This window comes from Lissotriton vulgaris, chromosome 5 (genome assembly GCF_964263255.1).
Source record: "Lissotriton vulgaris chromosome 5, aLisVul1.2, whole genome shotgun sequence".
Lineage (NCBI taxonomy): Eukaryota > Metazoa > Chordata > Amphibia > Caudata > Salamandridae > Lissotriton > Lissotriton vulgaris.
In genome coordinates this window covers 1,120,822,879-1,120,836,559 of record NC_141693.1, presented here as the reverse complement: position 1 = coordinate 1,120,836,559, position 13,681 = coordinate 1,120,822,879, and positions in this window count along the sequence as shown.

The following is a 13,681-nucleotide window of genomic DNA, read 5'->3' as shown; positions in this document are numbered from 1 at the left end:
CGAGGCACCAACGCTGGCGAAGCGTAAAGTACCAGCCTTGATGTTTGCAGACAACATGCTCCTGCTTGCAAAATCCCCTATGGGAATTCAGAGGACCCCTGACAACTTTAGTTCCTTCTGCAAACACCAGGGACTGGAGATTAATCTCCAAAAAACAAAGTACATGGCCTTCAATATGGGTAACACCACTCGTCCTAATCCCTGCCTGGAAGGAAGACCCCTGGAGAGGGTAACCATCTTTGAGTATTTGGGAATTACGCTGACAGAGAGAATGGACTGGAGGGCCCAAATCAACAAAGCAAGCCTGAAATTAATTCAGACAATGGGGGTTATTTTAACATTTTATAGGAGTTGTATTGATAAATTGGTTAGCCCAGTGGTGGAAATGTATAAAGTTCAGGCAGGAGCGCTGCCCTATATGGTGCAGAATTATGGGTACACTGTGCATCTGGCACATTAGCCCGCACCGAGAATTAATTCTCTAGACAACTTATGGGTCTCCCTTCTAGCACACCTCTAACACTTCTTCGTAAGGATCTTGGGATTAGGCCCATTGTGGATGAAGTTGCCGTTAGACCCTTATTATTTGGCGTCGCCTGTGGAGCACCCCTGAACTAGCCCCATACAGGGAAGAACTGATTGAAGTCATGGGGCTGTGAGGTGCAGGGAAGTTACCATGGTTGGTGTACATCAAAAACACAGGGGTAGTTTGTGGAGCAAAGCAGAGGAACTCTCCCAAATGACTTGCAGAAAGGATCTTGTTGAGAGTTATAGGGACCACAAACTCACCCAGCTTGAGAGGAGGCCTTCAGCGGGTTGACTGACTGCTGAGTTTCTGGAAGTAAAAATAGATACAGTCTAGAATCGGTGTTGGAGGACATTCAGCCGCTCCTCGCCAAGAAGCTCTATTTACAATTTAGATATGGAGTCCTTTCGCTGCACTCTTCCACAAAAAACATGGGATTGCTTTAACAATGGAGAGTGTCCAGCGTGCAAAAATGCAGACGAGACGGAGCTTCATGTGTTATTTTTTTGCCAGGGCTATAGATGGGAAAGTTCTCATTGGTCACTTCAACTCTGCAGGAACCTGGGGTCTAAACACTAGCGATGTGTACATGCTGTTAAAATCTGACACACATATGCCCATTGTGTTTTCTATTTCACGTTTCTTATTTACTATGTGGTGCACCCGTAGAGCCATTTTAAAAAAGAGATTGCCAATAGGAATGTCAATTACTCATGATCACCTCAATCAATCAATCAATCATAGCATTTGTAAAGGGCGCTACTCACCCGGGAGGGCCTTAAGGCGCTGGGGGAGAGTGGTCGGTTACTGCTCGAAAAGCCAGGTCTTGAGTTGCTTCCTGAAGGCGAGATGGTCCTGGGTTCGCTGAAGGTGGGTGGGGAGGGAGTTCCATGACTTGGCGGCCAGGTAGGAGAAGGATCTTCCTCCGGCGGTGGCTCTGCGGATGCGTGGAACGGTGGCGAGGGCGAGGTTGGTTGATCATAGCAGGCAGGTGGGCATGTAGAAGTTCAGTCGGTTGTTGAGGTACATGGGGCCCAAGTCGTGGAGAGCTTTGTGTGCGTGGGTGAGGAGTCTGAACGTGATCCTCTTGTTGACAGGGAGCCAGTGCAGGTCTCTCAGGTGGCCGGAGATGTGGCTGTGTCTGGGGATGTCCAGGACGAGTCGTGCAGAGGCGTTCTGGATGCGTTGAAGCCTTTTCTGAAGTTTGGCTGCGGTTCCGGCATAGAGGGTGTTTCCGTAGTCGAGTCGGCTGGTGACGAGTGCCTGAGTGACCGTCTTCCTGGTTTCGGTGGGGATCCATCAGAAGATCGTACGGAGCAGGCGCAGGGTGTTGAAGCATGATGATGAGACGGCGTTGACTTGTCTGGTCATCGAGAGGGAGGAGTCCAGGATGAAGCCCAGGTTATGTGCATGGTCCGTTGGCGGGGGGCCACCAGGAGTCGTCCCAGGCGGAGGGTGATGATCCCAGGATAAGGACTTCCGTCTTGTCTGAGTTCAGTTTCAGGCGGCTGTTCTTCATCCAGTCGGCGACATCTTTCATCCCTTCGTGTAGGCTGGTTCTGGCTGTGGCGGGGTCGTTGGTGAGGGAGAGGATCAGCTGGGTGTCGTCGGCGTAGGAGATGATGTTTAGGTTGTGTTGGCATGCGATGGCTGCGAGGGGGCTCATGTAGATGTTGAAGAGAGTGGGGCTGAGTGATGATCCCTGTGGTACGCCGCAGATGACTTCAGTGGCCTCTGATCTGAACGGGGGGAGGCGGACTCTCTGGGTTCTTGCGGTGAGAAACGAGATGATCGATTCCAGTGCCTTTTCCTGGACTCCGGTGTTGCTGAGGTGATGCACTAGGGTGCGGTGGCAGACAGTGTCGAATGCTGCGGAGAGGTCCAGGAGGATGAGGGCCGCTGTTTCTCCGTTGTCGAGCAGAGATCTGATGTCGTCTGTGGCTGCGATGAGGGCAGTCTCGGTGCTGTGGTTGGCTCGGAAGCCGGACTGTGAGTGGTCGAGGGATCCATTCGTCTCGAGGAAGGAGGCAAGCTGTCTGTTGACGGTCTTCTCGATGACCTTGGCCGGAAAAGGGAGGAGCGAGATGGGGCGGAAGTTCTTGAGGTCGGTGGGGTCAGCTGTTGGCTTTTTCAGGAGGGCGTTGATCTCGGCCTGCTTCCAGCTCTCTGGGAAGGTGGCGGTGTTGAAGGAGGTGTTGATGATGTCCCGGAGTTTGGGTGCGATTGTGGAGTCGGCCTTGTTGAAGACGTGGTGGGGGCAGGGGTCGGTTGGGGATCCGGAGAGGATGGTGGTCATCGTGCTGATGGTGTCTTCGGTGCTGACCGGGGTCCAGGCGCGGAGGGTGATGGTGGGGGGCGTTGGTTCGGTGGTGGGGTGCATGGTTGGTGCGCCAAAGCTGTTGTGTATTTCGGCGAGTTTGCGGTGGAAGAATGAGGCGAGTGAGTCACAGAGCTCTTGCGAGGGAGCGATGTCGTTGTTTCCGGCGCTAGGGTTGGAGAGCTCTTTGACAATGCTGAAGAGTTCCTTGCTGTTGTGGGCGTTGTTGTCCAGTCGTTCTCTGAATGCTGTTTTCTTGGTGGTATGGATCAGCTGGTGGTGTTTGCGGGTGGCGTTCTTGAGGGCAGTCATGTTGTTTGTGGTCTGGTCGATGCGCCAGGCCTTCTCGAGGGTGCGGCAGTTCTTCTTGGAGTTCTTAAGTTCGTCGGTGAACCATGAGGCTTTCTTGCTGCCGTGTCTGTTGGGAGGGGTCTTTAGTGGTGCGAGTTCATCTGCGCAGTTGGTGATCCACTGTGTGAGGTTGTTGGCTGCTTTGTTGGGGTACGCTGTTCTGACGGGGGGTTCCTGCTGAGGGAGGTGGTGAGCTTGTCGGCGGTGATCTTGTTCCTGATTTAATCTCCTTATTGTTGAATTTCGCATATATTTCTTTTACCCTGTTTATGTCAAAATTATTGAATACTTTATAATGACTAATTCCGGTCCACAATAATTGCTATACATATTGTTGCTCCCCATGGCTCCAGCTCTAGATATATTTGATGCTGCCAAGTGGGGGCAAATATGATGGTTGAGTAAAGGTCGTTTCCTTTGAGGGGGGGTTAACATTTTCTTCCAAAAGCATTTTAAAATAACTTGTAGCTTGAAGAATCAAATAGGAGGACTACCTTGACTAATGTCTCGCTTAGGTACTGCCTTTGTGCTCATTTGTTACTACTCTATGTGGATCGCAATCTTAAAATGTAACCCACAATGGGGCAAAAATGACCCTTTCAATTACCCTTCTTTTATACACCGCACAAGCACTTTATGCACTGTTTATAAGTAACCATGGTTGATGTGTGGAAAAGGATCACTGTCATAATATAGAATGACAAAATATAGACTTACCAAAATATAGTCACCAAAATGTAGAATGCCAAAATATCGAATTCCTATCTACAAACAGGTAAGTACAAAAATATCGAATCCAAAATATAGTCTGTAAAAAATATAGTCAGTCAAAATATTGAATTTTTTTAAATGTCTTAAAAGTAATTTAAAATTAATGAAATAATAAATATAATTATAATTAACTAAAACATACTTAAAAATACTCAAATAACCTTAAAATTAAGATATAAATAATTTAAGTTATTAATAAAAAATGTACAATATTTTACCGTTTAATATTACCACTCCAGTGAGTGCAACAGTAGGGAAAGCGTTGGATAGCGTAGGGGTAAAAAATACTATTCCCACTCCAGTGAGTGCAACAGTAGGGAAAGCGTTGGATAGCGTAGTGGTAAAAAATACTATTCCCACTCCAGAGTGCAACAGTAGGGAAAGCGTTGGATGGCGTAGGGGTAAAAATTACTATTCCCACTCCAGAGAGTGCAACAGTAGGGAAAGCGTTGGATAGCATAGGGGTAAAAAATACTATTCCCACTCCAGTGAGTGCAACAGTAGGGAAAGCGTTGGATAGCGTAAGGGTAAAAATTACTATTCCCATTCCAGAGAGTGCAACAGTAGGGAAAGCGTTGGATAGCATGAGGGTAAAAAATACTATTCCCACTCCAGTGAGTGCAACAGTAGGGAAAGCGTTGGATAGCGTAGGGGTAAAAAATACTATTCCCACTCCAGAGAGTGCAACAGTAGGGAAAGCATTGGATAGCGTAGGGGTAAAAATTACTGTTCCCACTCCAGAGAGTGCAACAGTAGGGAAAGCGTTGGATAGCATAAGGGTAAAAATTACTATTCCCACTCCAGAGAGTGCAAAAGTAGGGAAAGCATTGGATAGCGGGAGGGTAAAAATTACTATTCCAACTCCAGAACGTGCAACAGTAGGGAAAGCGTTGGATAGCGTAGAGGTAAGAATTAATATTCCCACTCCAGAGAGTGCAACAGTAGGAAAAGCGTTGGATATTGGAAGGGTAAAAATTACTATTTAATCTCCAGAGAGTACAACAGTAGGGAAAGCTTTGGATAGTGTAGGGGTAAAAAATACTATTCCCACTCCAGAGAGTGCAACAGTAGGGAAAGCGTTGGATAGCGGGAGTGTGAAAATTACTATTCCCACTCCAGATACTGCAACAGTAGGGAAAGCTTTGGATAGCGTAGGGGTAAAAATTATTATTCCCACTCCAGAGAGTGCAACAGTAGGGAAAGCGTTGGATAGCGTAGGGGTAAAAAATACTATTCCCACTCCAGAGAGTGCAACAGTAGGGAAAGCGTTGGATAGCGGGAGGGTGAAAATTACTATTCCCACTCCAGTGAGTTTAACAGTAGGGAAAGTAATGATTTAATATATTATTAAAAATAAGTTAAATATCAATACCAATAAAGCATTAATTGAAATTAATAACCAATTTAATATTATGTAATAATTAATTAGAAATACAACTACATATTAGTTATTAAAAAATATTAACCTATTCATAATTATTTAACTAATTAATTTTCAATAACAAAAACTAATTAATAATAAAAATTAATACCAATTAAAAATTAACAGTAAATTAATAATCAATACCCAAAAAGTATTTTTAATATGTAATCAATTACAATTACATTAATTCCCACCCTATTCCCCTATAAACCCACATCCCACTACAGAAAATACATTAATACAATTATCATAATTATCAAATATTTAATTAATACAAAATAATTACCAATTAGTAAAAATTAATTGCCAATTAATAGAAATTACCAATTAAAAATTAATTAACAATAAATTTAAAATCAATACCAATAAATGAAAAAAATTATTTACTTAATTACAATTAAATTACTTCCCACCCTATTTCCCTATAAACCCACAGCCCGCTACAGAAAATAAATTTAGAAAATTAACATAATTAACAATTTATCAATTAATACAAATTATTTGGCAATTAATAAAAATTAATTACCAATTAAAAAATAACAATAAATTCAAAATGAATACCAATAAATAAATAAAAATATTTAATTAATTACAATTAAATTACTTCCCACCCTATTCCCCTATAAACCCACAACCCGCTACAGAATTAAATTACGCAAAAATTAAATAACATAAAATTCATTACTTTTAATACATTAAACATACATTACAAAAATTAATATACACTTTTCACACATATACTAACATACAAAACACTTTAAAAAAATTGATATTATTACAAAATCGATATATTTAATGCCTATTTTGTATACTTCGATATTTTGACTTCTATATTTTGAAAATCGAAATTACTTACCTTAAATTCAATCTTTTTAACCACTATATTGTGTCCATTCGATATTTTGTCCATTCTATATTTTTACTTCGATATTATGTCCATTCTATATTTTGGAATCGATATTATGACTGTTTACCACCTGGGCTTATGATAGCCCAGCTTTGAGAGAGATTCCCAAGGCGCTCATAGCGCACATATGTACGGAGAAGCCTTGCGCATTGATATCTTAGTAACATTTCAGTCAGAGCGTCATGTGCACCTCCACTCTAACCTGTACCAGGCACTAACATTCTGTTGAGATGTCAATTTGGATTGGGTTGTACAAGGAAGATGTCTCAGTGCACAGAATGTTTGCCTCTAACAATTCTAGTATTCTGGAGGCCATGAGTTTGAATACCAGCAAGACATACTCTGCCTTCCTTCTTAATGAGGTGGGTAAATCGGGCATTATAAGCTGCATAATGATGCCAGGTGTTATTTATAGTGCTTTTAAATCTTTTACTTATTAACTTGTTACTATGCAATTTATGCCAGAGAGTACCCAACTTCAAGGCGCCAGATTATAAACAACAATGCAAACAGTGCATAACAACAATAATTCTTAACGTACGTTAACAAATAACGTCATCACACAAACCTAAACCAACAAATGTTGAACGAAGTACCAATTGGAAGACTAACTCACAGATCACCTATTGAGCTAAGAAATCACAGAATGCATTTTTAAACGCTATATAAGGCATGTTATTATTATTAGTCTGAAGGATAATTATGAAGTCCTGGATTGCACTATTCACATGGGTAAAATGTGTACAGTATTGTATTAAGTAGTTGTGTTCCAAAATTGTGGTAGTATTGAGAAGCAGCAGCGTCAGTAGACACACCCCAATGTAAATCAAAATCCCTATAAAAATGCTATTGGACGAGGATACCAACTGTTTAGTAACAAGCATAATGATGGGGTGAACAAGCAACAGATTTACGGTAGTATGGTAGTGGGTGAGTCAGAGTTTTAACATTTGAAGGTGGCATAGGATTCGGATTTGGGTCGTCTTCATCGTGTGAGATCCTTCTGTACCACTGTACCACCAGTATTATCAATCAATCAATCAAAGCATTTATATAGCGCACTACTCACCCGGAGGGTCTCAAGGCGCTGGGGGGGGGGGTGGGGGGGTGGGTCCGCTACTGCTCGAACAGCCAGGTCTTGAGCTGCTTCCTGAAGGCCAGGTGGTCCTGGGTCAGGCGGAGGTGGGTCGGGAGGGAGTTCCAAGTCTTGGCGGCCAGGTAGGAGAAGGACCTTCCTCCTGTGGTGACTCTTCGGATGCGGGGGACGGCGGCGAGGGCGTGGCCGGTCGATCGAAGCTGGCATGTGGGAGCGTAGAAGTTGAGGCGGCTGTTGAGGTATCCTGGGTCTTGATTGTGTAGGGCTTTGTGTGCGTGGGTGAGGAGACGGAAGGTGATTCTCTTGTTGACCGGGAGCCAGTGCAGATCTCTTAGGTGTCCGGAGATGTGGCTGCGATGGGGGATGTCCAGGATGAGTCGTGCTGAGGCGTTCTGAATGTGCTGGAGTGTCTCTTCTGGAGTTTGGCGGTGGTTCCGGCGTAGAGGGAGTTGCTGTAGTCCAGCCGGCTGGTGACGAGGGCCTGGGTGACCGTCTTCCTGGTCTCGGTGGGGATCCACCGGAAGATCTTACGTAGCATGCGCAGGATGTTGAAGCACGATGAGGAGACGGCGTTGACTTGTCTGGTCATGGAGAGGGAGGAGTCCAGGATGAAGCCCAGGTTGCGTGCGTGGTCTGTTGGTTTGGGTGCGCTGCCCACGGCGGGGGGCCACCAGGAGTCATCCCAGGCGGAGGGTGAAGATCCCAGGATGAGGACTTCCATCTTGTCCGTGTTCAGTTTCAGGCGGCTGTTCGTCATCCACTTGGCTACGTCTGTCATCCCTTCGTGTTGGTTGGCTCTGTCGGTGGCGGGGTCGTTGGTGAGGGAGAGGATCAGCTGGGTGTCGTCGGCGTAGTAGATGATGTTGAGGTTGTGCTGGCATGCTATGGCTGCGAGGGGGCTCATGTAGACGTTGAAGAGGGTTGGGCTGAGCGAGGAGCCTTGAGGAACGCCGCAGATGACTTCGGTGGCTTCTGATCTGAACGGGGGGAGGCGGACTCTCTGTGTCCTTCCGGTGAGGAACGAGATGATCCATTCCAGTGCCTTCTCCTGGATTCCGACGTTGCAGAGGCGCTGCACTAGGGTACGGTGGCAGACAGTGTCGAAAGCCGCAGAGAGGTCTAGGAGGACCAGGGCCTGAGTCGGGGGTACACACGGGTGGACTGCGTCCACCCACTATTTTCACAGGGTGAACGCCGTCCACCCGGCTAAGAATTTGGGCCCCACTGAATAATGTGCTGAAATCGTCCAGTGTCATTTCCAAACACCGGGACACTTTCAGCAGTGCCTGCACGTTGTCTGCTTTCCATCTGCAACAAGAAACAACGTGCAGGTAGGGACGGGGCTTTCTTATTTAAGACTCCTACTGGGCCCAAAACAAAGGCCGAATTTGAGGGGTCATCAGGCCTCAGTCGCGGCTTGCAGTACTCACGGGTGGGGGTGTCACGAGGGGGTTATCGCGCGGGATTTACTGCGGGGGGTGGAGGGGAAATAAAAATAAACCTTACCTGACCGAGTCCCGCGCTGCCTCTGCAACTGGGCCGTGTTCCTGCTCCTGAACAGGAACAGGCATGCTCTCTCCTGGAAAGCAATCACAATGCTGCAATGGCAGCGTTGTGATTGGTGTGAGTCCCGGACAGCGCCCAGCCGGGTACCTGTTGGGAGGCCATTTTCTCTATGTAGGCTGCATGCAGCCTACATGAGAAGTAACGAGGAGAAATATCGTAATTTCTCATTGTTTTTTCTTCTTTCTATGTGTGCTGTACTCTGCAGCACACGTAGAAGGAGTAAAACAACACGTTTTGCCGCCATGGAAAGGCATGCTAAGTCTGCTTGGGGGGCCCGTTGTGGGCCCCCATGGACTCCGAGTGGGTGGGGGGTGCACATGGGGGGTACCATAGGTACCCCCCATGTGCCCCCTGCCTTTCAAAGAACAACGTGGCAGGCACCGCGTGGTGCCTGTCACGTTGTGCTTTGAAAGGCACAACATGCATTTTCAGCATTGCGGCGGGCGGTGCTTTCAGCACTGCCCGGCGCAATGTTAAAAATACGGGATGCGCCCGCTAGTGTGGCGGGCGCATCATAATGGGGTGTGCGGGACCACCGCTAGGATTGGGTGCCGTCCCATTCCCAACTGGTTTGGCGGGCGGATACTAATGTGCCCCTTACTGTCTCAGATACATGATCCGGAAGTCAGAGAACTGCGGAGAAAAAGAGAAAGGGGAGATTTTACAGAACGCCTAGAAATCTGTTTGAATGAGTTCTGAGCACTTACTACCTACATGTGATAAGTCGCTTAGACTGCACACAAGTGTGCTTTGTGCCACCCAGAGTTTTGTTTGAATGTGCAGTTGATCGGCAAAGTAGACCTCATCACATCGGCTGCTATGTAAACTATCCAGACTAGGTCCATGACGCCTACGTAATGGGCAGGAGTAACAAATCTGCTGTGATGACAACATTGCAATATGATGGAAACTGGCTAATAGGTTAGTTGGGACTTTATTTCGTTGACCTATTTGCTAGTGTCTTTGATTAATTGTGTACACTTTACAAAAGTGCTCTTTTTACATATGTCCTCCTACATTATTATCGCGAACAATACATTTCACAATGCTCCCACCCAATATAAGCTACCATTAACAGATAATGACGACCAGGCTGGCAGTGATGCTGAGGATGAAGATTGACTGGCACAGCAAGGCCAGTAAATACACATTCAAGAAGACACTACTGTCTGTAGAGTTTTTTCTGTTTGAACTCGTTTGAAGAGTTTTGAGATGTCACTCTTGATAATTGGCGCTAATTTTTAAGGCCTGTTTCATCACTGATCAAAGTGCAGATTGTTAGATTAACATTTTATGTTTGTATACTGTTTATGTGTGGCTTTTTAAATTGTTCAGTAAAAATGTAAACGTCTCCGTCAAATTATATTCACAATCAAGTGCAGAATACAATTCTAAACGTATCCTGTCATATGAGAAATTATATAAGAAAACATCAACATATTATTGGTTGCAGATGGAAAACTGTTTTCCTTCTTTTGGAAAAGGCAGAAATATGCTGAGATTGTAGCTTGATAAAACCTTTTTGTGTCTCACAGTTTGAGTCACTGAAACCAAAAGCACTACAGGACAATGCACCATAGTCGACATCATCCTTTTCTTTGGCACTGTGTCTTTCACTTTACTCACATGATGCCCCTGATGGCCTCTGCATTGACTCTACAGCCCCTGGTTATGGATGTTTGTAGAGTCTCTGTTTTCTTTTTAAAAACATTTTTGATTGCAAGAAAAGAAACATACAATAATCTTACATTTGCAGTCGGTAAATAGGGACTGGGTTACATAACCACAGTGAGGGAGCAATTCAGCTGGTTCTAACACATATAACAATGCTTCGGCCTTTTGTTGCTTCATGCTCCTGATAAAAATAGTCAAGCAGGTTGTGAAATGACCTCAGATTCTCGAATATATGATGTTACAATGCGTACCGTTACAACCCATAGTTTTACAATGCAGAGTTTACAACAGTACTATCATTACATGCATGTTTTCACAATGCAAGCCATTACAATGCATGTTTATAGGGATCCATAAAAAGTGCAAATTAGAACGCATACCATCACAACTCATACCAATACAACAATTACCACAATAACGCATAATAATTACATTATTTTAAACATAGACAGGTGTCACAGGTGAAAAAGAGTTTTTAAAAAATGCTAAATTAATATTTCACAATTTTTTTTAACATAAAAGTTTCTCGGATGTAATTCATATTTTATAAAAAACAATGTTCATTAATTGGCAAAACAAGCAGATACATACAAAGCATTAAAAATTGGTGTCTTTCAACTTCTTCCACTACAACAGCCCAGCCACTCTACTCAAAATGGCTGCAAGTCTGAAACGGATTGTAAAAACCAACATTATTCACACAAAATAATGAATATACATTCTGTCAGGTTCTGAATCATTGATTCCAAAACATATTTTCTTTTAAATGTAATACTTAGAAATACACTACACCCAAAAAATCTAGAAAAAATAAGTTTTTGGGCACAAAACGCACCAAGAAATCCTTTGTTGTAATCCACAGTTCATATGTTTTTAAACCATCCATAATCTTGCAAAAGATTTACAAAAATAAAAAATCCGAACTTTAGCTCATAGTAAAATTCCTGCATAAAGGAAAAATCCTTAAGAAAGCCTTCCAAATTGTCCAAAACATCCATTCTGATATCCATGCCATCTGTGTTTTCCAAACTTTCACGTGGTCAAACAGCCGCAAATATGCTATTCTTGGTTTAAAAAACACGACACACGAAAAAGTAGTAAAGAAATATTGCTCTCTTTCCACTTTGTTTTAAAATAAATCTTAACCTTACTTTGTACAGATTTTTTTTAAACCAAATGTGTTAAAAAGATAATCAGCCCAACGTGGGCCAGCAACGGCTACCTGCACAGGAATGAAAATGGTGCTTAAAACATTCAAAACATATATCAAAACACTAACATATAGCTAACTACCCCCTTCTCTCTCCCTACAATAAACTATGTCACCTAAAATCTGTCTTTAATAAATTACATTTGTCTTACCTGAACGCAGCTCTTTCTGGCTTCAGATCTTGACAACAAAGCTCCACCGACTGTAGAAACAGAGGCACAACTGGGAACGCCATCTCTAAAAGGAAACATTGGAAAAGGAAAATTTCTCCCATTGACATCAATGGACAAGTGTGGAAAAAAATTTAAACAAATGTAAATGTATTTCTTTAAAAAAGTTAGTATTTTTAATAAATAACATATTTTGAAACTTATTTATATTATTTTTTTAATTCACTTTTATATGTTTTTTAAATAAATATACACCTTTTTAATATTAAATTTGATAACTTTTATGTGTCATATTTGATTATTTAATTGAAAATGGAAATGGTGTAATTTTTAATTCATATATATTTACTGTATTTTTTAAAGTTTGTATGAGTGTACATATATCCATGTTGAACTATTTTTAAATGTTTGATTCATTTATTTTATGTTTACTAAAATGTATAATTAATATATTAAAAATAGTACAACCCCTACACAAAACCCCTATTTCTCCTACATCCAATGCCAGATTGCAAGTGGTAAACCCTCATAACTATAGATTTTAAATATTATAAAATACATTAAAGTAATTTTATTAAATTAATTTCCAGGTATTAACATTAATACCTTGTTATTAATACACTCCCCCACCCATAAACCACCCATAACCCCTAATTCCCATATATCCCATCCCAGAGGATGGGTATTACATTACCAAAGTATTAATTATTTTTAAATCACCTAAATTCATATTAACATCAAAACTGATTAATTTCTAGGTATCAAAATTAGTACACTCCCCCACCCAAAAGCCCTACTTTACTTGTATCCCATGCTAGAGAAAGGGTGTCACACCCTCACAAGTATTCATTGTAATTATTTTTAAATTACAAAAAAAATATTATTGAAATCAATACTGATTAATACCCAGGTGTTAAAATGAATAACTAGGTAGTAATACACTCCCCCACTCAAAGCCCCTAATTACCTAGCACCCCATGCCAGAGGATTAGTGTTAGCCCCTCATAAGTATTAATATAAAATCTTTTTAAATTACTAAAAAACTAAACAATAACATTAAAACTAATACTGCTAAATACCTACATTAATACCTATGTATTAATACACCCCCCCCCCAAAAACCCATAATTCCCAAGCATCTCCCAGCGGATGGGCATAACATACCCATAAGAATTTAACATTATTTTTAAATTTCTAAAAATTAATATTAAAATCATTACTGATTATTAAACAGGTATAACATTACTACCTGGGTATGAATACTCTTCCGCAACCAAAACTCATAATTCCCTTGTATCCCATGGCAGAGGATTAGTGTTACACCGTCATAAATATTGTTTTAATTGCTAAAAATAATACTTAATACCCAGGTATTACAATTAATACCTGCAATAAACTTCACAATGTCACCAGCGCCGGGAAACCTACGGGTAGCTGAGCGCTTAAGAAATGTAATAATAAATAAATAATAAATAAATAAATATAATAATACACTCCCCACCCAGACCCCCTAATTCCCAAGCATCCCATCCCAGAGGATGGGTATAACATATCCATAATGTTTTTTATACATTATTTTTAAATGACTAACAATTAATATTAAAATGAATACTGACTAATTCCCAGGTATTAAAAGTAATACTTGGGTAGTGATATACTCCCCCACCCAA